Source organism: Sapajus apella, unplaced genomic scaffold (assembly GCF_009761245.1).
Source record: "Sapajus apella isolate SASKATOON/1434 unplaced genomic scaffold, GSC_monkey_1.0 scaffold26, whole genome shotgun sequence".
NCBI classification, from domain to species: domain Eukaryota; kingdom Metazoa; phylum Chordata; class Mammalia; order Primates; family Cebidae; genus Sapajus; species Sapajus apella.
Window position 1 is genome coordinate 8,642,725 of NW_022436966.1, and position 22,814 is coordinate 8,665,538.

A 22,814-nucleotide genomic window follows, 5' to 3' on the forward strand; every position below is an offset into this window, starting at 1 on the left:
TGGCCTCCCAAAGTGCTGGGATTACAGGCATGAGCCACTATGCCTGGCCAGCACATTCTTAAATGCAGTTCAATAACCCACTTTGGAAAAGAAGTGAATTTTTCCCACACAAGGGATCTAATTGGTTTCGCTTATCACAGGGTGATCTGGCTAAGGGAACACTGTCCACTTTTTGCAAATCATGTCTTAGGGTGAGGACACCGGCCTTCCTGCACTGTGGAATTCCAAAGGCGTTTCAGCATACTGAGAGGCAACACATACATAAGCTGTGTACTGCAAGCGGTTTGTGGTACAGCTCATTTTTATAAGTGGACTCAGGACTGCTGAAAGAAATCATGGAGTAGGGCTAAAATCAGAAAGGAAAGAGATGAGAGGTGTCAGGCTATATGTCTTAACAGGGACAGAGGAAGGATCTGTATCCTAAAATGACAATAATCAAGGAAGACCCCAGTATGATCAAAGTAAACCTTTGCGTTCACTTAGTATCTCTCTTCTGAATTCCAGACCACAGAGGGTTTCAATTTCATATATATATTTGAAATGTAAATCAAGTATACATATAGATTTCAAATACACACACACACATATATAAAGATCTCGCTCACTTCAAGACTCCAAACCTAAATTAATCTTAGGTTTCACCAGATGACTCCTTTGAGGAAAGTGGATGTCTGGTATTCTAAGTTAATTTGAATAGAGACACAATGCCTGCTTTGCCTTTCCTTAGTTTCTTCACAGGAAACCATTGTCTTTAAGTCTCAAATAACGTGCAGAAATGCACCTGTGCGGAAGAAGGTGGGTTCTTGCCAGTGTATTTGCTTTAGCGAACATCTCCAATCAGGTTTATTGGTGGTTACAGTTACAGTATTTTCAAGTACAAGGGTGTAGAAAGAGTTAAGGTCTGTAAAATGATTGCTGGACAATAGCCAAGAAACTGAGAAAAAGCCATAGATCCTGGGAATCAGCAGGGAGATCTAGTAGTGGGTGCTCCGGAGCACTGTCGTCAGGGTTCAAGGTGAGAAAGTGGGAGCAAAAGCGAGCGGTGCGGAAGGGAGGGAGGGCTGGAGGAAGACTGCATTTACAGCTTCGCTCATACCAGGTTAAGAAGTGCCTTTTCCAGAAACTCAGTAAAGAAACGGGACGTATTCTGGAGCTGTTTCGACCTGCCCACACCCTACCCTGACTTTCCCAGAAAACAGGCGAGGAAGCAAGGGGGCAAATGTGACGGCCAAGCCTCCCGCCTCCGGCTTCCAGCCTCCTCAGATCCCAGCGCACAGACCCGCCGGACTTCCCCCGGAGCCGCCTCCAAGAGTGGGCACTGCGTGATCTGATTCACTCCAAATACGGCTGTCCGCCAGGAGTGGGGTTTGACCGCAGGGGCTCCCCGGCAGCGCTAGGCAGAGGCTGAGCAGCAGCAGCAGCAGCCGCCTGCACACTGAGTAAGGAGCCAGCCTCCGCCACCGCCTCCTCCTGCCGGCTCGGAGTAGGCAGCATAGCCAGTCCCTATCGCTGTCACGCAGCCAGCAGCGGGCCGCCGCCCCTCCCGCGCGGCCCCGGCCCTCACACTGTTATTTGCGTGACTGACCCGAGCCGCGCGGGAGGGGAAGGCGGGCCTGGCTAGGCGCTGGCGGGGAGGGGGAGGTCGGGCCCGCCCGCTCCTTCTCCTCTGGCCGGCTGCGGAAGCTCTCTCCTCCCCATTGGCCACACGCTCGCGTCCATCACTCCCGCGAGGCGCTTTGATTGGCAGAAGGCGCACTTCTGGCGAAGAGGGCCGAGAGACTCCGCCGGTCTCGGGCGCCTCCTCCTTCCCTCCACCCCCCATTTTAACGTCCACCCACCTCTCCCCACCCCCCACTCACTGCCCCCGCCCTGCTCGCGGCAGTGTCCTTAGAAGACTCATTGGGCCAGGGGCGCAGCCAGCCACTTAACGAGCCGCGCCGCCATAGGTCGAGGCCCACGCCCGTCGGAACGGCGGGCCTCGCCATTGGGTCGCTCCGCTCTGCTCCTGCCCCTTCAGCGCCGCACCCTCCCGTCGCCGCCTCCCAGCCCGGCTCTCCCTCTGCCCTCTTACCCCGCCCGTCCCCGCCGCATCTCCCCTGTCCAGCTGGGCGGGGACTGCTGTACGACTCTGTAAAGTCTGTGAGTCACTGCACAACCCATCAATCCAATTAAATGTCTTGAGAGAGCCGAGCAGGCGTTGCTGCCGCCCGCCGCCGCTCGCCCCGCCGCGGCCGCCCCTGCTCCGGCTTGCAGCGCCCCTCTGATCCATGGCTGTCTGTCTGTACTTGTTACGGTGTAACATCCTCCTCCTCCTCCTCCTCCTTCTTCTCCTCCTCCTCCTCGGGAGCCGCTGCAACTTCCCCTCAGCCAGCCTCCTCCTCTGCTTGGGGACTGCAAAGGCATGGGATAGACCCAGAGCCACTTCCCTCTGTCTCCCCTCCAGCCCTCGCTCAATTTTCCTCCCTTTAAATTAAAGTCTGTTCCTCGCTCCTCGACGTTTTAGAGATTTATTGGTCGGTCTATTATTTCCCCTGATATTATTCTCCCTCCCTGGGGCAGGGCTCGTAGGGGCCGGTGGGTTTATTTAGGGAAGGGACGCTCCATCACCTCACCCCTCCGTTTCTCCTCCTCCCTTTTCGGCTGTGACTTGATTTCCCCGCTCCTCTGCGCTCCCACCCCTCGAACTCACCGTCCTGCACTCGAGTGACGCACAGACACCCCCCGCCCACAGCCCAGACATCCCCTCCCTCGCTGCCATCCTGACCCGTCTCGGAGCTGGACCGGGTGCCGACTTCGCAGAAGGGTGAGTGCTGTGCTGGGTTGGGTGGGGAGGATCTGGAAAAATGTGGTGACCGGTCCACTGTTGGGGAGGGCAGGGATCAGGCTGTGGGCTGGAGGTTCCCAGTCCGGCGTGGATTTAAGGTGTCGACTCCCTCCTTTCCTCCCTCCCTCGCTCCCGCTTCCCCCGCCCCTCAACTCCTTATTCACCAGCCTTGCTGTATTTCTAGGTATTGCCAGACTTCCACCATCGGGGCATTATAGAGCTTATAAAACATTTGGTAATGGCATGCTTTCTGTCTTTAGGATGCTTAGTGAGCAGTGATAGCCACCAATGTGATCTGATAGACTCTATCACCTGCAAAAAGCGTAAAAGGGGCGATGGGTATATTTTCTTCTAATTCAAAGTTAAACTTTTATTCAATAAAGGCAAAGCAAAAGGCATTTTTAATTCGAATGCGTGGCAATAAAGCAGCGATAGAGAGGGAAAGACAGGTACTGTCAAATGGCATTGCTTAGTGTTTTCATTTGAAGATAGTTTTATGGGTTCCCTATTGAAAAAATACCAAGTCCTTATCAAAGGTTATGAAGTCTTTGAACCTGTTGGAGGAAAGCGAGGTTAGATGGAAATCCAAGCTTGACACTTCACCTTCAGCTCATCTCTGTTCCAGGGAGGCATTACAACACAGAGTTTTAAATTTCTCAGTCACTGGACACAGTGGAGTATGTGAAGGATGTGAAGAAATATGGATTATTTCTCTTTTGATATCCATCTTTTGTGTACTTGATTGCTTGTTCAGCAATGTCATAGTACAGAATTTTGTAAAATTTTAATTTGGTTTCTTGGTTGTCCATAGTTCAGAAGTACAAATACCTGTCCATATGTGCTTTATGAGGTTGTTGCCGTATACATCTTTTTTTTGAAATAAAAGTAAAAACTATGAGAAATAGTTGCTCAGAATTGGCTTCTGAGGTTGCTTTTTAGAATTCAGCTGTTTTAAAATGGTATTACTCTTTTTGAATCAAGTTCTGGGCTAGTTGTCCACAAGATTCAAATTAAGCCAAACCAAACATGTTTTGAAATATTAAAGTATGGGAAAGGCCTCTTAGTAGTTCATTCTCTCCTTCTCTTTCAGAGTAACCAGAATAAGTTGTTACTAAATTTAATTTTAAAGAATAGACTGTTCCTGTACTGAAATCTGCAAAGTTGCTACAGAAACATTTCTTTTTAAAGAGCAGAAATGTGTTTATGATCAGCCAAAAGTAGTAAAGTTGAAAAGTGACTTAAATGTAAATGCTGTCTTAAAGAAATGCTTGTCATAAGCCCCAAAACCTTCCAGAGTGTTTCAGGAAGACTTATACAAAGCCTTTTTGAATTGTTTAATAAATTTTATCATGTGACCTTTTTTATAAGATTGAATTATTGAAAGATCTCATAGCACAAGGGAGCCATCCTGCCGGAGTTTGAATCTTACCACCATCTCTCACTGGCTGTGTGACCTTGGGGACATTTCTAACCTGGCCTTTGTGGGTTTTGTCCTGTGGATGGAAAGGATGACTTCTCAAGGGGTTGTTATAAGGTTGCAAGAGAGTACATGTCACAGTGCACTCCATGTCAGCTGCCCCATCATCACCAGTAGTCTCAGAGAGGTATCTAGTGTAGTGGTTAAGAGTAGGATCTCATGCTGTCTCGTGCTTATAATCCCAGCACTTTGGGAGGCTGAGGTGGGAGAATGGCTTGAGTTCAAGAGTTTTAGACCAACCAGGTCAAGATCGTAAGATCCAGTCTCTACGAAATCGTTTTAAAAACAAAAATGTGGGGCCTCCAGAACCAGATTTCATAAGTTTAGGTCCTAGCTTTTCCTCATTATCTTTGTGACCTTGGCCAAGTCAGCCTAGATTCCTCATCTGTAAAATGGGAATAATAGCACCTACTTCATAGGGTTATTGTGATTGCACAGAATGAGTTAATGTATGCAAAGATCTTGAGTAGTCTTTGGTGCATCTTTGCAAGTTTAACTCTTACGTGCCTTGTATACTTTGAAATATGAATGACTGTATTTTTTAAAGATATTTTTGTAAAGATAAAAATTATTGTTAATAAAATAAGCACAATTTTTATCAATATGCCTGATGTTTTACGGGATTTATACTTTTATTCTAGAGTTTGTATGACCCTCTAAGAAATACAGCTACTGGGCCAGGCATAGTTGCTCATGCCTCTAATCCCAGGATTTAGGGAGGCTGAGGTGGGAGGATTGTTTGAGACCAGGAATTTGAGACTAGCCTGGGCAACACAGCAAAACCCCGTCTCTACAAAAGATACAGAAATTAGCTGGATGTGGTGGCACATGATTGTAGTCCCAGCTATTGAGCCCTGGAGGTGGAGGCTGCAGTGAGCCGTGATTACGCCACTGCGTGCACTCCAGCTTGGGTGACAGAGACTTGTTTCTTTTTTTGAGACAGTCTCACTCTGTTACCCAGGCTGGAGTGCAGGGGCACAATCTCGGCTCACTGCAATCTCCGCCTCCGGAATTCAAGTGATTCTCCTGCCTCAACCTCCCGAGTAGCTGGGATTATAGGCACGTGCCACCATGCCCAGCTGATTTTGTATTTTTAGTAGAGAGGAAGTTTCACCGTGTTGGCAAGGCTGGTCTCGAACTCCTGACCTCAAGTGATACACCCGCCTCAGCCTCCCAAAGTGCTGGGATTACAGGCATGAGCCACCACACCTGGCAAGACCCTGTTTCAAAAAAAATAATAATAATAATAAGGAAAAGAAATTTAGCTGATCCCCTTTCATTTAAACTTGCATAATAGAATGTACATACCTCTATTGTAAGTGTAATATATATCACACATTTGCTGTTATCTGTGACTTTCTCTCCTGTTAAACAGAAAACTCTTTGAGGGTAAGAATAGTATTTCATTTATAATTTGATCTCCAGTGCCCAGTACCTTGTATTTAAAGAAGCTTAATTAATGCCTGTGAAATTAATTAAAACTCTCATGTTTATAGTAGTTGAGTGACATTATAAGTGCTATTGAAGAGAATGCTATTATTTGTATTATTGAATTGAGTTTTCACTTTCTCAATTATTTTTGCAAATAGAGAATAAATGAGAGGAATTACAGTATAATTGACTTTTCATTATAGAACTTTTTTATTTTCAAGGTTAAACAGAAAATAGTCTGAAAAGTATCCCTCTCATATCCTCCTTTGATACCTGACATGTCCAGTTTTTAATCAAAGTCCTCTGACTCCCACACTTTCTGTCATTAAGTTGGATGTTGTTAATAATTAATATGAATTATATGAATTAGATTTGGAATGTCTCAAAAATGATTATATGATGTTATTATCTGCTACAGATTAATAATAATAAAGAGAATTTATCAGCCTAATTCTATGAAATTAAAATGGCACCATTTCCTTCAGGACCACATCCTTATTCTCTTTCCATTCAAGAGTGAAACTCCTTCTCTTGAGCAGTCTTAATAAATAATTAGCTATTGAAATAGCTGCATTAAATAGTGTGGCAGGAATCATAAAGGAAATATATGTAATTGGTAAATAAAACACTTACACTTTAAACTTCACCATACACTTAATAGGTGTTATTCAATTGGGGAATATATTTTTTAAAATAAGCAAAGTTGATGGGGCCTACCACCTGCCTCATTTATAGAATCATTCTATTTTACTTGTCAATAAAATCCAGTCTAATTACTGAGTCCTCTGAAGTTATAAAAAGCCAGAATTATGTTTCATTAGAGATCCTTGATAATAAAGTCTGAATACTAATCTACTCAGAATTGTTACAGTGTTCCATCACATTGTTAAAACTTTTCAAACACATATATGAAATATCTATTACAATGTGAGTAATTTTATGTATATAAATCTTTGTTTAACCAAATCATCAGTTACCCAGTTTTATTGAAAATATTACATTTTCATTGGCTAAAACAATTAATTTAGAAAACTTGTTCTTTTTTTTTTTTGCTTTTATACATTTAAAGCAGATAATCTAAAGTGAAACTTTAAAAATTAATAATTTATAAGCACTTAGAATCATACTTTGGTGTCTGGTATGCAAGATTGAAAGTCTCTTTATTTTTCACTTGACACATTTTAGCATGACATTTATTCTATAGTTCACTCCTCTTTCAGCTTTTTTTTTTTTTGTGAGGATGTTTGGGTATTTATTAGTATTTTACAGACATATACAATGTCTGCAGGTTTTGTTTAAAAACCAGTGTTTGTTGTGTATAATTATTAGCAAAGAAGAGCAAGGAGGGTCGAAGTAACCTTTGAGGCTTGTGATTTCTATCCTTGTCTTCTTATATTAGGAATATGGATAACTACCTATATATTTTATTAGTAATTAAAAGGAGAAGAAAATAATATGTGCATTATTTTATGGCCTAAACTCAGAATTAAGGTCCATGAAGTTCTGTACTGAGTGATGCTACTGATTGGCATGTGACCTTGAGCATTATACTTAACCTCTACGGCTCTCCATAAGTGAAGGCAGTTACCCTCTGCTCACTCACAGAGGAAGTTGTAGGGGTCAGTTTTAAGTGCTTTTTGAAAGCATTTGAGAAGGACACAGTGCAAGCAAATACAAAGTAAACATTAGCATTTAGAAATGAATATTTGTTCATCATTATTTAAAAGTTGTGAACTTTCAGATTTTTTATCTAAAGGGCATTTTTCCTTTTAATTTTATATGTGAAGAGACTTCTTACTAGTACGTTCACAAAAATGTATATATGATACCTTTTAAAGAAGCAAGGAACTTTGGTTTAGCTGAATGGGGTTTTAAATGTTAACACTGAGTTTTTGGTACATCCTGAGTTATAGCAGATGTTGATATTTTTGAGAACAAACTTCAGGTATCTGAGAGGTAATACATTTTATTAAGTTAAGGTTTATAAAGCTTACACTTGCATTACAGGAAAGCATGTTGAGACTTAGATTCCATTTAGCAGACTATTCAAATAGAAAAATTAGTCATATTATTTACTTTTAAATTTCAAAAGAATTACCTGGCTATAGGACCCCTCTTGTTTTATTATTATTTTTGAGAAGAATGGAATCCCTGGAAAGGACCCTTCTTTATACTCATTTATTTTTTTTTAACCTTGAATGAAGTGAAATACGCATATTTCAGAATATAGCGGCTTGGAAGATTTAATTTATTTCGGCTAATTTTGTATTTTGGAAAGCTAGGGAACACACGTGTGGAAAGGCTGTATTTTAAGAAACTAGTGTTTTTCCCCCCCTCTTGTCCCTAAAAATGAGTTATGAATTATTAAAATTTAAAAGTCAAAGACTTACAATTAGCATTATATACAGTTTTATGTCTCTCTGATTATTAGCAGAATTATCACAACCTCATAATATTACTCACTTTTTTTTGTTTTTTGAGATGAAGTCTCACTCTATTGCCCAGGTTGGAGTGCAGTGGCGCAATCTCGGCTCACTGCAACCTCCGCCTCCTGGGTTCAAGTGATTCTTCTGCCTCTGCCTGCCAAGTAGCTGGGATTACAGATGCATGCCACCATGCCCTGCTAATTTTTTGTATTTTTAGTAGAGATGGGGTTTCACTGTGTTCTCCAGGATGGTCTTGATCTGCTGAGGTCATGATCCACCTGCCTTGGCCTCCCAAAGTGCTGGGATTACAGGCGTGAGCCACCGTGCCTCGCCCTGATATTACTAACTTTTTAAAGTAAAAATGAAATGCTAGTGTACTCAGAATAACAACTATTAAAACAAGTAAGGCATGTAAAGAAATATTATTTCTTCGAACTGACGTTAAGAAGAGTGAATAATGACCTCAAATGTGAGGTTTCTGAGCAGAACGCAACTTCAAAAAACATACTGTCCTTACTGTTCAGCAGCCAACTGACTGAAACTTAGAATGATCAGTTTTCTTTTTGAATTTAAAGTTCACATTGATGTTTATAATGTGTTGTGTATTGATATCTATAACTCTTTGGTATTGAATATTTACCTTTAACATATTAAATGAAATGACCAAACTAGTCTACCTTTTATTTAAGTTTTATCTATTTTTCACAACCTTCTTTTTGTTCTTACATTGTATTTCAGTTTTCTTAATATTTCCACGTTTTTCTTTCCCTTTTATGCAGCATATTTTTAAATTTTACACTATCCTCTGTCTTCCTCCCAAGAATCATAGGAATTCTTTTTCCTTGATCATAGCAGGTATTTTCCGTTAGCTCCCTTTGCATTTGCCTCTATATAAGGTATGGAGTAGGGGTTATTTATTTATTTTAGTCTGCTTTATGAGACTAATGGAAAGACCTTCTCTATAGAACATTTGCTTTGCCTTGTTTCAGAAGATGAGCTCTCTGATCATCTTATCTACACAAACTTAAGGGACCATATCATAAACCTAAGACCAAGTTTTAGCTTGTGTGAGGTGGTAACAAAGGAAAACTGTAACATGTTTATTATTTACTGACTTTCTATTAATCTATTTTAAGTGGAGGAGCCCACAGATTTTTTTCTATTCACATCATCTTGAAATGTCCAAGCTTTTTTTTTTTTCCTCCACGTCTGGTGCCCTCGTGAGCTTTGGAGGCTGTTTCTGCCATGATCATCGCCACCTGACCATGAGGAGGGTAACTTGCCCGAGAACATCACATTAGCCGGATGAGCAGCTCCTTTGTTTTGTTTTGTTTTGTTTTTTTGTTGTTAGCTCCTTAAAACCAGGCAGAACATCAGACCATGTCCACTGTGAGATTTTCCAAGGTTCACCATTGTGGAATTATTAATGGTCCCTGGTGAAGTAACCATCAGCTTCATTATCTTCCATGGTTTCAACTCAAATGAAATGTATCCCTTTGAGTTAACTTTAGTTTTGATTTTAAGAGTTCTTATCCAGAAAATCAAAGTATAAAAATAAATATGTGTTTTTAAACGTAAAAGAGTTACATAAAAATCTTATAAGTAAAAAAGTTTTTGTAAGGACCAAATTTCATTGATCTGGAGAAAATACTTAATAGTTTCTCAAAATATCTGATGTTATTCTGACATCAGTAGTAAAAAAGCTTTAAATTTGATTAAGCAAAAATAAATCCTCCTTTTGATTTAAAAAGCAAAGTCTATTTTTACTTTTTATTTAAACAAATTGAATACAAAATTAGATAAACTGAGTTTTGGAGTTGATTAAATAAGGATTTCCCAGAAATGGTACTTTATAAAATGTGTGCCTCATGGAAGAAGCTTGATTTTTTTTATACAGATACATCCCATTTTTGGCTTCTTTTCATTTACTCATGCAGTTAATTCAACAGATATTTATTGAGCACTTACTATAGGTCAGCTACTCTTGGTAAACACAGATGATATAGTGGGGAAGAAGAGGGATGAATATGCCTCCCCTTATGGAAATTCCAAACTATTTTGGGAGTGTTTACAACTTGTTATCTATTATTTGGTGTAGTTATAATTAAGCATTATACAATAATGACCTGAAAAAAGTAAGGATTCTTTAAATGGATTTTACGCCTGCTGACTTGGTGTAAAAGAAACCCTAAATCCTAAAACAAAATTCCACTTAAGTGGACAATTTTTATTTGAATTTGAGTTGAAATATTAAAAAACAATAATGTCAGTAGTTTCCAACAGAAATCATGAATCATCCTCATTTCTGAACCCTGGAAAACCTTACAGTGGACAGAGTCTGAAATTTCTCCTAGGTTTTCTTTACACTTTTAAGTTGTTTTCTCCCATTGCTTTGTTTTTTTTGTAACAGAGCCTGAGAAAAAGGATAACACTGAAAATTGCACAGTGGAAATGGAGTCATCTCTGCTATATTGCACAATTAACAAGAAAATCTTAAGTTTTCTTTGTCCTAAGAAATTAGTATACATTAAGAGCTAGGTTTTTGTTTCTATGATTGTACTATGTAATTTCCTTAACAAACAAACAAGTAAAATCCTTAGGGTTTATTTCCACCTCGAATATTAAAGTAGATATACCTAAGTATGCAGTACAAGTAGCATTAATACAGTATAATATATATTGATTTTCATTAATTGTTTTATTTTTATTCATAAATGTTTAATACGTGTCCTAAGTGCTTGGGGGTATCAGAGGCTAATAATAAGAAATGTCGCCGGGCGCGGTGGCTTAAGCCTGTAATCCCAGCACTTTGGGAGGCCGAGGCGGGTGGATCACGAGGTCAAGAGATCGAGACCATCCTGGTCAACATGGTGAAACCCCGTCTCTACTAAAAATACAAAAAATTAGCTGGGCATGGTGGTGTGTGCCTGTAATCCCAGCTACTCAGGAGGCTGAGGCAGGAGAATTGCCTGAACCCAGGAGGCGGAGGTTGCGGTGAGCCGAGATCGCGCCATTGCACTCCAGCCTGGGTAACATAAGTGAAACTCCGTCTCAAAAAAAAAAAAAAAAAAAAAGAAATGTCATCTGCCTATAATGGTGTTCACAGTCTAGTTAGAGACAAAAGAACCCCACATGAAAATTAAATAATTTATATTAGGCAATTTGTGATTTAGCCACTGAGCTAAATCACATATTGCCTAATATAAATGATTTAGTGGGAAGTCTAGTGTAGGCCACTATAGTAAGCCTAATCTTGCATCAAGTGAACTTACCATCTAGAAGAAGTTCTAGGTGGCCTTCCTGGGAATCCATCCTTCCTTTTAAGTCTGGGCAAAGATGGTTAGCAGGCTTTCTTTTTGTCCTTGGACACCTAAGGGTAGAATAGTCTCTGCACTAGCTGTTGTAGTGGCTCAGCAAGAGAGGGAGGAAAAGGGAATGGAGCACACATTCTACCCATTTATTACATTCACAAGCTATCACCTTTGGAAGCAAAAATTGCGCCTGAGAATAGAATATATGGACACAGTATGGGTATATTTTAGGTTCTTGAGAATAAAAATTATTCAAGACTGGGCACAGTAGTTCACGCTTATAATCCTAGTGCTTTGGGAGACTGAGATGAGAAGATTGCTTGAGGCTAGGAGTGCGAGACCAGCCTGGGCAACATAGTACACAAAAAAATTAGCTATAGGTGGTAGTGCACACCTGTGGTCCTAGCTAGCTACTTGGGGGGCTGAGACAGAAGGACGGCTTGAGCCCAAGAGGTTAAAGCTGCAGTGAGCTGTGACTGAGCCACTGCACTCAAGCCTAGGCAACAGAGTAAGACACTGTTTCAAAAAAAATTATTTCAAAGCTTTGTGAAGCCTGGTACATCAATATGGGCCCCGTGGACAAGGGGAGTTCCCTGAAAATGGAAGAATCACTGGAAGGGGAGTTAAAACGTGGACTTGGAAGCTTTTGACAGTTACTAAAGACACTTCCTCGGTTTTCCCTAGAGTAGCCCTGCCTACAAGATGGGTGTCCTCCAGGCCTAATATGACAAATTTAAGAAGTTTGCATATATTGCTGTGATTTATAGATATAATCTTTCTAAATTGTTTTGCTTTGGAATTCGCTGAAGTTCCTGATGTGTGTGTGTATGTGTGTTTAAATTCTCAAATGTAATGTGTGACTGTGGCTTTTGTTTTCATTTTCTTGGATACTTGAAAATATTAAGCATAGCTTTGTTTTTATAGTGCAGGTGTTTATTTATTTGGAGCTAAATCTAAGACAGAATAACACAATGTATGCTTGCCTCTTAGATTTAAATTAGGGGGAAAAAGCCCAGGTACGGTGGCTCATGGCTATAATTCCAACACTTTGGGAGGCTGAGGAGGGCAGATCACCTGAGGTCAGGAGTTCGAGACCAGCCTGACCAACATGGTGAAACCGCATCTCTACTAAAAATACAAAAATTAGCTGAGTGTGCTGGCGGGCGCCTGTAATACCAACTACTCGGGAGGCTAAGGCAGGAGAATTGCTTGAATCCGGGAGGTGGAGGTTGCAGTGAGCCAAGTTCATGCCACTGCACACCAGCCTGGGAGACAGAGCAAAATGCCATCTCAAAAAAAAAATAAATAAATATAAATAAATGAATTAGGGGAAAAAAATCCCCAAAGCCTCAGTGTTTATCTTATCTGTTAACAATAAAAGTATTTGACCCTTATGTGGATACTTTTTCTTTTTTTTTTTTTTTAAAGATAATCTGTATGAAGAGTTTCTTTTCCTGAAACTATTTCTCCTAGAACCATCACTTAATCTATATGATTCAAAAAGCCACTAAAGGTAGTTATGTTAATTATCTAGAAAGCCGTGATGGTTTTGAGGGTGTATACATATGTCACAACTTACTAAACTGTACATTTTAAATATATGCACTTATCGTATATTAATAACACTTTTTTAAAAGCCACCCAGATTGTAAGGTATATTATCAAGATAAAATACCTGTTATAAGAATTATATTTTTTAAGTTTATTTATTTTTTATTTCTTTGTTTCATCCATCCTTTATTCACCTATATCTCATACCCCAGACACACATATTTCAAGTAAGAAAGACAAATAGAATTAAGGAGGCCGTTGTGCCTGTTGAAATTTAGGTATAGGACCTTAGAGAGCTTTTTACCATATGTAAGACTCACTAGAGTATCTTTAAGTAATTTGTACAAATTTGAATGTGGAGAATTGGAGTTGTGTATTCTTCAAGGAATCCTTTTCTTATAGTTTAACAGATTATGACTCATCTTTGGCAAGGAGTAAAGAGCATGATTTTAGTGAGGCTCTTTCCTCCCCTTTTCTTTCTTTCTTTTTTTTAGAAGAGGTTAAATGGCTTAATGCTTTTTAAATATTCCTTTTTCTCCCCCGCATGTTATACATTAAATTTTGGCATGTTGGGCCATAGACTCTATGAATAGATTTGTTTAGGGAAGAACTAGGTTTGTTCCATTATTCTTGCTTCTATGGTCTTGAGCACAGTACAGATACCTTAATACAATTTTGTTAATTGGTGGTTTAATGTTAATTGAATATCCAGTGTATATGTCAGGTAAATTTCTGTATGTATAATATCAAAAAAAAATTTTTTTTGAGACAAGGTCTTGCTCTGTCACCCAGGCTGGAATGCAGTGATATGATGACTGCCCATTGTAGACTCAACCTCCCAGGCTCAAGCAATCCTCCCACCTCAGCCTCTCAAGTAGCTGGGACTGCAGGTGTACACCATCACTCCTGGATAAGTTTTAAATTTTTTTTTTTTTGAGATGTTTCGCTCTTGTTGCCCAGGCTGGAGTGCAATGGTGCTATCTTGGCTCACTCCAACCTCCATCTCCCAGGATCAAGTGATTCTCCTTCCGTGGCCTCCCGAGTAGCTGTGGTTACAGGTGCCCACCACCACACCTGGCTAATTTTTTGTATTTTTAGTAGAGATAGGGTTTCACCATGTTGGCCAGGCTGGTCTTGAACTCCAGACCTTCAGGTTATCCACCTGCCTTGGCCTCCCAAAGTGCTGGGATTACAGGGGTAAGCCACCGTGCCCAGTCAATTTTTAATTTTTTTTGTAGAGATGGAATCTTACCATGTTGTTCCAGCTGGTCTTGAATGCCTGGCCTGAAGCAATCCTCTTGCCTTAGCCTCCCAGAGTGCTGGGATTACAGATATGAACCACAGTGTCAGGCTGAAGCTTCTTTGTTGTTGGATTTAATGCGTGTGTTAAATTTAGAACATTGGCAAATTTTCATGAATTAAAAAGTCTAGAAAAATGATCAGAGTTGTGTTTCTGGGGTTGGGACTATCAGGGCATTAATGAGTGATTTGGAAGCTCTAGCTGTTTCTGCAACACTGGTAGGACATAACCCAGAAGAGAGGCCTTGGGTTATTATAATGTAGAGCCACACCGTGCTCTAGGATACTGCCTATCAGACCATATTCCCCCATACCCAAGCTTTCTATTGTAGAACTTTTCAGACATGTAGAAAACCTAACAGAATAATTCAACAAACACCCATATTCTCCCTACCCAGATTCATTAGTTATTAACCTTTTGCTGTATTGGCGTTATGAGCCTGTCCCTCTTTCTCTGTATGAATACTTTTTTCCTGTACCATGTGAAGTTAAGTTTGAGGCATCATGAGTCCTTACCATTAAACGCTTCGGAATATATGTTCTGAGAATAGGAACATTTTCCTACATAACCACAATAGCATTATCACATCTAGGAAAATTGGTAATAACTTGGAATGCTTTTCAAAAATTCAGTTCATTTAAGGCATATGAATTTATATTCTACTAAAAATTAAATGCATATAAAGTGAGAAGTTTCATAGAATATGGAATTCTGGAAATTTCTGGTAAAGGTACGCATTTCTTCTCTGTGTTTGCAAGTAAGGCCACTACTTCAAACATTTTTGTGAGGTAAACACATTTTCTGTGTTTGGTGAGGTAAAATATTTCTAACTCCCGTTGCATGATCATAGCCATGAGAAGAAAGAAACATTCTCAGAGATTGTGTCACAGTGTGGTTTAGAGGAAAAAGCTCAGTTTTAAGTCAGAAGGAACAGTGTTGGTTCAGACAGTTTCTCTGCCACTTCCCTGCAAGTGACCTTGCAGTGAAGTTCTTGTATCAGTTAAGATGCTTTTAGAAACTGCCCTCAAGCTCACTGGAATCGTCAGAAAATGTGTTTTCAGAAAAAATTCAGAGGCAGGGCAGGCTTCAGGGTTGGTCAGTTCTGTAGCTCAGGTTACGTGTCTTTCTGCTCCTTGTTGGCTCTGACTTTGTTTCGGCTCCTTCCCCCAGTTGGTTTATAGCCATACATTACCATATTCAAAAGTCAGAAACCTCTCCACAGGGATGGATTGTCAGTTTTCCTGTCTGATCAGGCATCTCCGCTCACTTCTGGACCAGTAACTGTCTTCAGAGAGCATTGTGCCCTGGATGGCTTGGACTAACCTGTAACCCTGCCCCTAGAGCCAGGATGGTGTTCATTTAGGGAGAGGAAGGGAGGAATGAATGTTGGGTATGTCTCTAAGATTCCATTTTCTTTACTGTAAAATAGTAACAGTGATATCTACCTCTATGCATATTACTTGATATCAAATAAGTAAAGCAACAAACACAAAGCTGATGTTTAATAAATGTTTATTCCTGGCTGGGTGCGGTAGCTCATGTGTGTAATTCCAGCACTTTGGGAGGCTGAGGCGGGTGGATCATGAGGTCAGGAATTTAAGACCAGCCTGTCCAATATGGTGAAACCCCATTTCTACTAAAAAATACATAAATTAGCTGGATATGGTGGTGCACACCTATAGTCCCAGCTACTTGGGAGGTTGAGGCAGGAGAATCGCTTGAACCCGGGAGGTGAAGGTTGTGGTGAGCTGAGATGGTGCCACTGCACTCCAGCCTGGGTGATAGAGTGAGACTCCATCTCAAAAAAAATTAAAATAAAATAAAATAAATGTTAATTCCTATTCTTTCTTCTCTCCTTTCGATCTTATATAAAATCCCATGTTCTTTTGATGCTGCCACACTCCATATTAGTGAGCATTTGTAAGTGACTCTCCCTTGGCTGGTCTCCTACCTGACCTCTCACCTCACTATCTAGGGCATAGCATTTTATGTGAGCTTTGCAAATTGGTCAGACCTTCCATTAACCTATCTTGCCCATCTTATTTTTTTCTCATATATTTCTTTTAAATTTATTCTATAATATATACCTAGAAACATCTTCTATATCTCAACTTCACTTGATATTTTTCCAAAGCCAAGGAAGGGAAATTGTTAACAATGTGGACAAGGCCAGGCATGGCAGCATGCACCTGCAGTCCCAGCCACTCTGGAGGCTCAGGCAGGAGGATCACTTGAGCCCAGGAGTGCAAGATCAGCCTGGGCAACATAGCAAGACCCCACATTTAAAAAATAACACTTAAAAAAACAGTGTGTTGTACATATTTATCAAATGTGAAGAAAAATGTCTTCAGCTTTACTATTCATAAAAACAGAGTTGAAATAGATTTCCCCTTTTATGAAAAGAAAACCATGATGGCCCATGAAAAGGTCAGCAAAATAAAGTGCTATTTGAAATATAGTATCTTGTTTGTCCAGGATAGACCAGGTCTTTGATATTTCAGGAAAATCTAGACTCACCGCAGTAATTTAGCTGCTCCAGTTTCACCAGAACTTCCTTTTAAAAAAAATTGTGTCTAAGCCGAGCACGGTGGCTCATGCCTGTAATCCCAGCACTTTGGGAGGCCAAGGCAGGCTGATCATGAGGTCAGGAGTTTGAGACCAGCCTGGCCAACATGGTGAAACCTCGTTTCTACTGACAATACAAAAATTAGCCAGGTGTGGTGGCGAGTGCCAGTAGTCGCAGCTACTTGGGACGCTGAGGCAGGAGAATTGCCTGAACCCGGGAGGTGGAGGTTGCAATGAGCCAAGATCACGCCACTTCACTCCAGCCTGGGTGACAGAGTAAAAGCCTGTCTCAAAAAAAAAATGTGTCTAATTTACCAATAAATCTTTTTTGGATTCTTTTGTCTTGAACCCTCTCATACCTACTGCAAGAGAGAGTCATCTTCCAAAGATGTGTTTTCCAATACTGTATGTGGGAACAATGGAGGATCTTTGTTCAGGCATGCCCTGTTCAAAATAGAGAGAAAAGGATTGTCATATTTTTTCCCCTGGGGGATTTCTAAAGCACTTCTGAAACATCTGTAATGTCCTGCAAAATTGCCACAACCCAATTACATGGGATGTTTTTCCCTTTTGAATTTTCTTCCAAAATGACAGGATTACTCTTAAAGGAAAGTTATTGATCCCTGTTGACCCCTGTAAGCAGAACATTTAACTCTGCCACCCTCCATGGCAAGAGTATAGAAGAAGGGTGAAAAGTCTGGTATCTTGCTTGACTTGGAAGATGCTGAACCCTGGCTTGTCCCTTTCTGTTAACATTTTTTTCTGTGTCTTTAATTTTTAGATTTAGTGTTGAGGTATCTGTTGATCTTTTAGGCTCTGTGAATACTGAAAATACTCAGATTTTGAATGGTTCCATCCATAATTCAGAGCTTCTGCTGGTATGAATCTTTTCAGCCAGAGAGATGTTTTTTAAAGGAACTCCTTAAGTATGTGTTGATGTTTCTTACATATCTCAAATTAGGTTCTGTTATTGTAATGCTGCACAATGAAAGCAAAACTCGGAGATAAATTATAATTTTATTAAATAAGCCAGAGAAGGGACATTGTGGCTGTAATTTTGGTTAAAAGTGCTGAGTTTTGAGAATAAAAAATTTGAAATTCATATTGCATTCCTTAAAGTGCCATTGGTTATTTTTAAGGAGGATGAAATATGATTATAACTTATGAAGCTTGGTTTCATTTGAGCACATTTTAAATGTTAGTGCCTTGCAGGAAAGTTTTGTGGACAAGATTCCTTTCTCTGTGTAACAAATGCTTTTAGTGTTTAGCCAAGGTTTGCTACTAATGGCTCAGAGACTGAAATGAAAAGTGAAATGGCTGTTGTCTCCCCTCTGATAGCTTGATTTTATTTTTATTTCTGCTACCCAGTGTTAAACAAAGAAAGCCAAGATCAGGATCCAAAAGCTCAAACAAACTAACATTTAATTTCCCAACTAGAATAAGACTGGCCTTGCCGTGATGTGAAAGTCTTCTATGGGAATCTGTGGCTGCACAGTTGAACATAGTGATTTTTGGATCAGGGTATACTCTTGCCTCCAGACAATCAAGCAGGTAAAAACCAGTTGAGACTAAGAAGTTGGACTGACTCAATTTCTCTTTTTTCTCCCTGTTGAGAAATGTTTTAACTGTGTTTCTTGCCCTTACTTCTTGCTCTACCTGAGAGAATAGAACAAAAGTCTAAGTAGCAGCAGATTGGAAAGCAGTGAAGAGTCCAGAATGTATTATCTGCCACTTATTACTGAGGGTATATACTCCAGTGATAGAGCAATCGCTAGAGCTTTGTCTTTGTGTTTGCTTCTTTCTTGATTCTGTCATTCCTGTGTACTGCCTTGGAGCTTCTCGTAGGCAAGATCTACAACTTCAAGTTGTGTGCAGTGGATTCTAAGGGCAAACTGCCATAGTTCCAAGTCATTTATTGTTTTTGTTTTTCACGAGGAATCCTTATCCTGATGGAAAACTGCAGCATGACCAGTGAAAAATTGTTGACCAGCTAAGGAAAATGTATTTACAGTAGTTTTTAAAAACTATTTGGAAAAGAGATTATACTTGGAGAAAATTTGTCTGTACTTTGGCAAAGTCCCTAGACATAAGCTTTACTGTGTACCAGGTCATGGATCCATCTTTCCTACTTTAGCATGAATCCTTGTGGTACAAAGACACTCTTGTCTTCTCAACACTGTTGTGTTCTACTACCACTAATTTCACATCATCACTAGTGTAGTGACTGCTGAGTGGTATAAGTACATTAGATGGACACGGGTCATGAATATTTGGTTTTATTGGCAGTACTTATGTATCTTAAGAACAGTATGATAAAAATGGAAACATTTTCTATGTGGGCTAATTTAGGATTATTAATAAAATTGTAAAGGCATTTGAGCACTCTTTTTTCTGTTTTGTTCTGATATGATGATTGGACAGGGAGTTGGACAAAGAAACATTGCATAAAAGGGATCATTTTCATGGTGGAGGAGAGGTGCTTGTTGCTACTACTTTTTGTTTGTCTATGCAATCTATAAATCAGTTCGTATGGTCCCTGACAACTGTTCTGGTGAGCTAGCTTTGTGTATTTTGGAGAAACTGTGACTTTTATTATTGAATAATTATGTGAATAGGAGTTTTTAAAAAATGGATTTTCTGTTTCCTAAAATAGAGGCCTTTTCTTTAAGATTATTTTGCTTCACTTTATGTTAGTTATTTGTACACTTTTTGATGTTGTTGGTATGAGAATTACTCTTTTAAATTGTTTTTCAATCCAAGTTATTGACATTCCAGCTGGGAGTATCCCCACCTCTCGCCTTAGGAATACAAAATGAGATGCACTTTGGATACTTAAATCTTAACTTTTGAATGCTAGATGTAGGTATCAGTTCAAACTAATTACACCGTTATATGAAGAGGGGGAAAAATAGGCATTTTTATGATTAGGAAAAAATTGTTGGCAAAGAAAAGTTCTGTTTTGTTCAGTCAGTTACTGAAATGAAACTTTTATTAGGTGTGTCTTTGAGGCTAAAATGATTCAATGCTTACAGTCACCTATGAGCATTCGTGTAGTGAGTTCTTGGAACCGTTTGTGCTCCTGGAGAGCAGTTTATGTAGCAAATGTGTAGTAAGCAAGCGTATTATAACTTTCCTAGCTAGCACACTAGCACACCATCGAGCACGTGATGTTTCGGTGTACTGGAGTGCCGCAAGCAGTTAAGCCATGGGGTGTCAAGTGGAAGCTCAGGCACTTGGTCAACCCAGTTATAAATTTCTATTCTTCACATGTCCTCTGTTTTCTCTGTGTGCATTATAATTGCTTTTAGTGATTCTGTCAACTTGACAAACAGAAAAGGTAACAAAAGTGAAGTCCAAATAGTCAGTTTTAGAATTTTAAGTAAAAGTTGAATAGGGACAGATATTAATAAGGGTTCCTGTCAATTCAGTTTCTGTTACTATTCCTCTTACTGATTGCCTTGACTGACAAGTTGACTGCTTTACCTTGAGGTTTTATTCTTTTAAAAATCGAGTTCATGAACTTTGTACTGGTTCCAAATGTGTGAAGCTCTGCTCTAATCATTGCTTTGTTCAGTTGTTAAAATTCCTGCTCATTTAAAGCATTCCTAACTCAGACTATTAACGCTCCTGCCTGTCACCTTTTTGCTATCGCTGTTTCACATCATTGACTTGTGTATTCAGGTGTCCTTTTTTTTTTTTTTTTTGAGAGGGAGTTTCACTCTTGTTGCCCAGGCGGGAGTGCAATGGTGTGACCTCAGCTCACCGCAACCTCTGCCTCAAGCAATTCAAGCGATTCTCCTGCCTCAGCCTCCCGAGTAGCTGGGATTACAGGCATGCTCCACCACACCCAACTAATTTTTTGTATTTTTAGTAGAGACGGGGTTTCTCCATGTTGGTCAGGCTGGTCTCGAACTTCTGACCTCAGGTGATCCACCCACCTCAGCCTCCCAAAGTGCAGGGATTACAGGCGTGAGCCACAGTGCCGAGCTGTCAGGTATCCTTTACTACATAAAGGAATGAAGCTGGTAATAGCCATTTTCAAGTATAATCTGAAACTACTTCCAGATTTTTTACAAAGGTATTTGGCATCTGGGTTAGCACTCATGTTGGAGAGGAACCCTGGGATAGCCCTTTGGATTTCTTGACGTGTTTAGGATATGTTGCCAATGTTACTTGCTGGCACCTACCCTGAAAAAGTTGAACTGGTGTCATACTTTTTATGCTTCTGTTACGTCTAACTGTAAAATGAAGGAAATGCTCATGGCACTTCCCCCTTATTTAGTGAGTTCTCTGCAGCTCTTAGAGGAGTTGGCCGGGGGCTGGCTGGATGTCAGTCCATGTTTCTGTTCTTTTCTAGTTCGTGTAATGTAATGTTGCATAAAACTTGCACTCATTATCTTCTTTTTTTCTTATGTTCTCCTAAAAACTGAAAAGTAATATTTGGTGTTATCATCACCATTTCTCAGACGCAAAAATAAGGCCCATCTTGGCTAAGTATTTGACCTAGGATTCTACGTAATGAACTGCAGAGCTAAACAGAACTTGGGATTCTTTCTGGCCTCCATTTCACTACTGAACCACAGTTTCTCCCCTTTTCAGCTGCACTTAAAAACAGGACCAAAGAAACTAATTTCCAGGTACCAAGAATATTTCTCTCATCTCTTCTTCAGTGTTCCAGTGTTAGGATTTATATGAGATTTATTGTGTGAGGTAAAGTTTCATTGCCAGTTATAAACACGATTCACTCTCATATTATTCCTGATTTGACTGCTATCCCAGAAGGTGATGGATAGTTGAAGAAAGATTATAATGAATGCAGCCCCTATTTTCTTTTTTGCCCTTCTAAATTTGATTTAACAGGTTGCTTTCTGCCAGGAAATTTCATGAATGGGCAAATGTTAATAAGCCAGATTTTTTTCCCCTTTATAGTAATAAATGTAACAAAATATCTCCCCAAAGTAGATTCAGTTAGAGTATGTTAGTACTTGAGCGAGTACTACCTGAACTTATAGGAGAAACCAACTGCAACCACTCTGAAAATGATGTGGTTCCTATAAAAACTTGGTTACTGCAGTCTGAACATATTTCATGCTTTGAAATATTTTGTCCGTAGTTCTTTTTGTTAGTGAATGTACAGCTTGAGGGGAGTTCTGTAAAAACTAGAATTGACTCTCTACTTTCAAAATGCTTTTTAAAAATCAAACTGAGGATAAAGTTGCCGAGTGACAGGTTTTCCCCACTTTCAGAGTAACAAAAGTGAAAGTTGGATTTTGATCAATTTTGCTTAGTCTTTTTAGTGAAAGCCTAAGACCCAAAGTGCATGCCGAGCACACGCACCAAGCAGTTAAGCAGTTTTGTTGTTTTAGTGCCGCTGAACGTGAACTGGTGCATGTACACACATGCCACACATAAAGAGTCCATTCTTGCTCACATGCAGCCTGAGAAGTCTGGCCGCAGAGGTCTTGGGCTCAGTGGAAGTTGGCAGCCTCTCTTCTCCTGTAAACAACAGCCTGACGTCACCCCATGCAGTGGTGATAGCAGACCAACTTCGGAGATTCCCAATTGACAGAACTGTGGAAGAGCTGGCTTTGATCATCTTCAGTCACACTTGAGTGAACACAATGCAGAGAAATGTGTTAATGTCAGACATACTGGAGTAGCCCTTAAAACTGTTTTTGAAGTACATAATCTGTGAATCTTCACATGTAATCCCAGCAACAAATCTGTGTGATCAGCAAGAGAATTGTGGCTATTCCGATCTTAGAAATGTGCCAGTTCAAATCCAGAGAATACAAAAGTTGGTAAGTGGTGGTGGAGTGACTGAAATTCAGACCTTCCAAACCCTGTCTATCTCTCTTTCCACTATATTAAATACTTCTGTAGAATAGTAATTGTAAATTGTTCTATTCTGCTACTTCCTTTCCCATCT

At 40.0% G+C, this 22,814-nt stretch overlaps 1 protein-coding gene across 1 annotated transcript in view; it reads left to right on the plus strand.

Moving 5' to 3' along the window:
* Window positions 1-1,988: 1,988 nt before the first annotated feature.
* Window positions 1,989-22,814, plus strand: part of SERTAD2 (SERTA domain containing 2) — a 123,122-nt gene continuing 102,296 nt past the window's right edge. The window contains exon 1 of the mRNA XM_032291954.1: window positions 1,989-2,803. The gene's annotated coding sequence lies outside the window, so the exon portion shown is untranslated. The remainder of the gene's footprint in view (window positions 2,804-22,814) is intronic.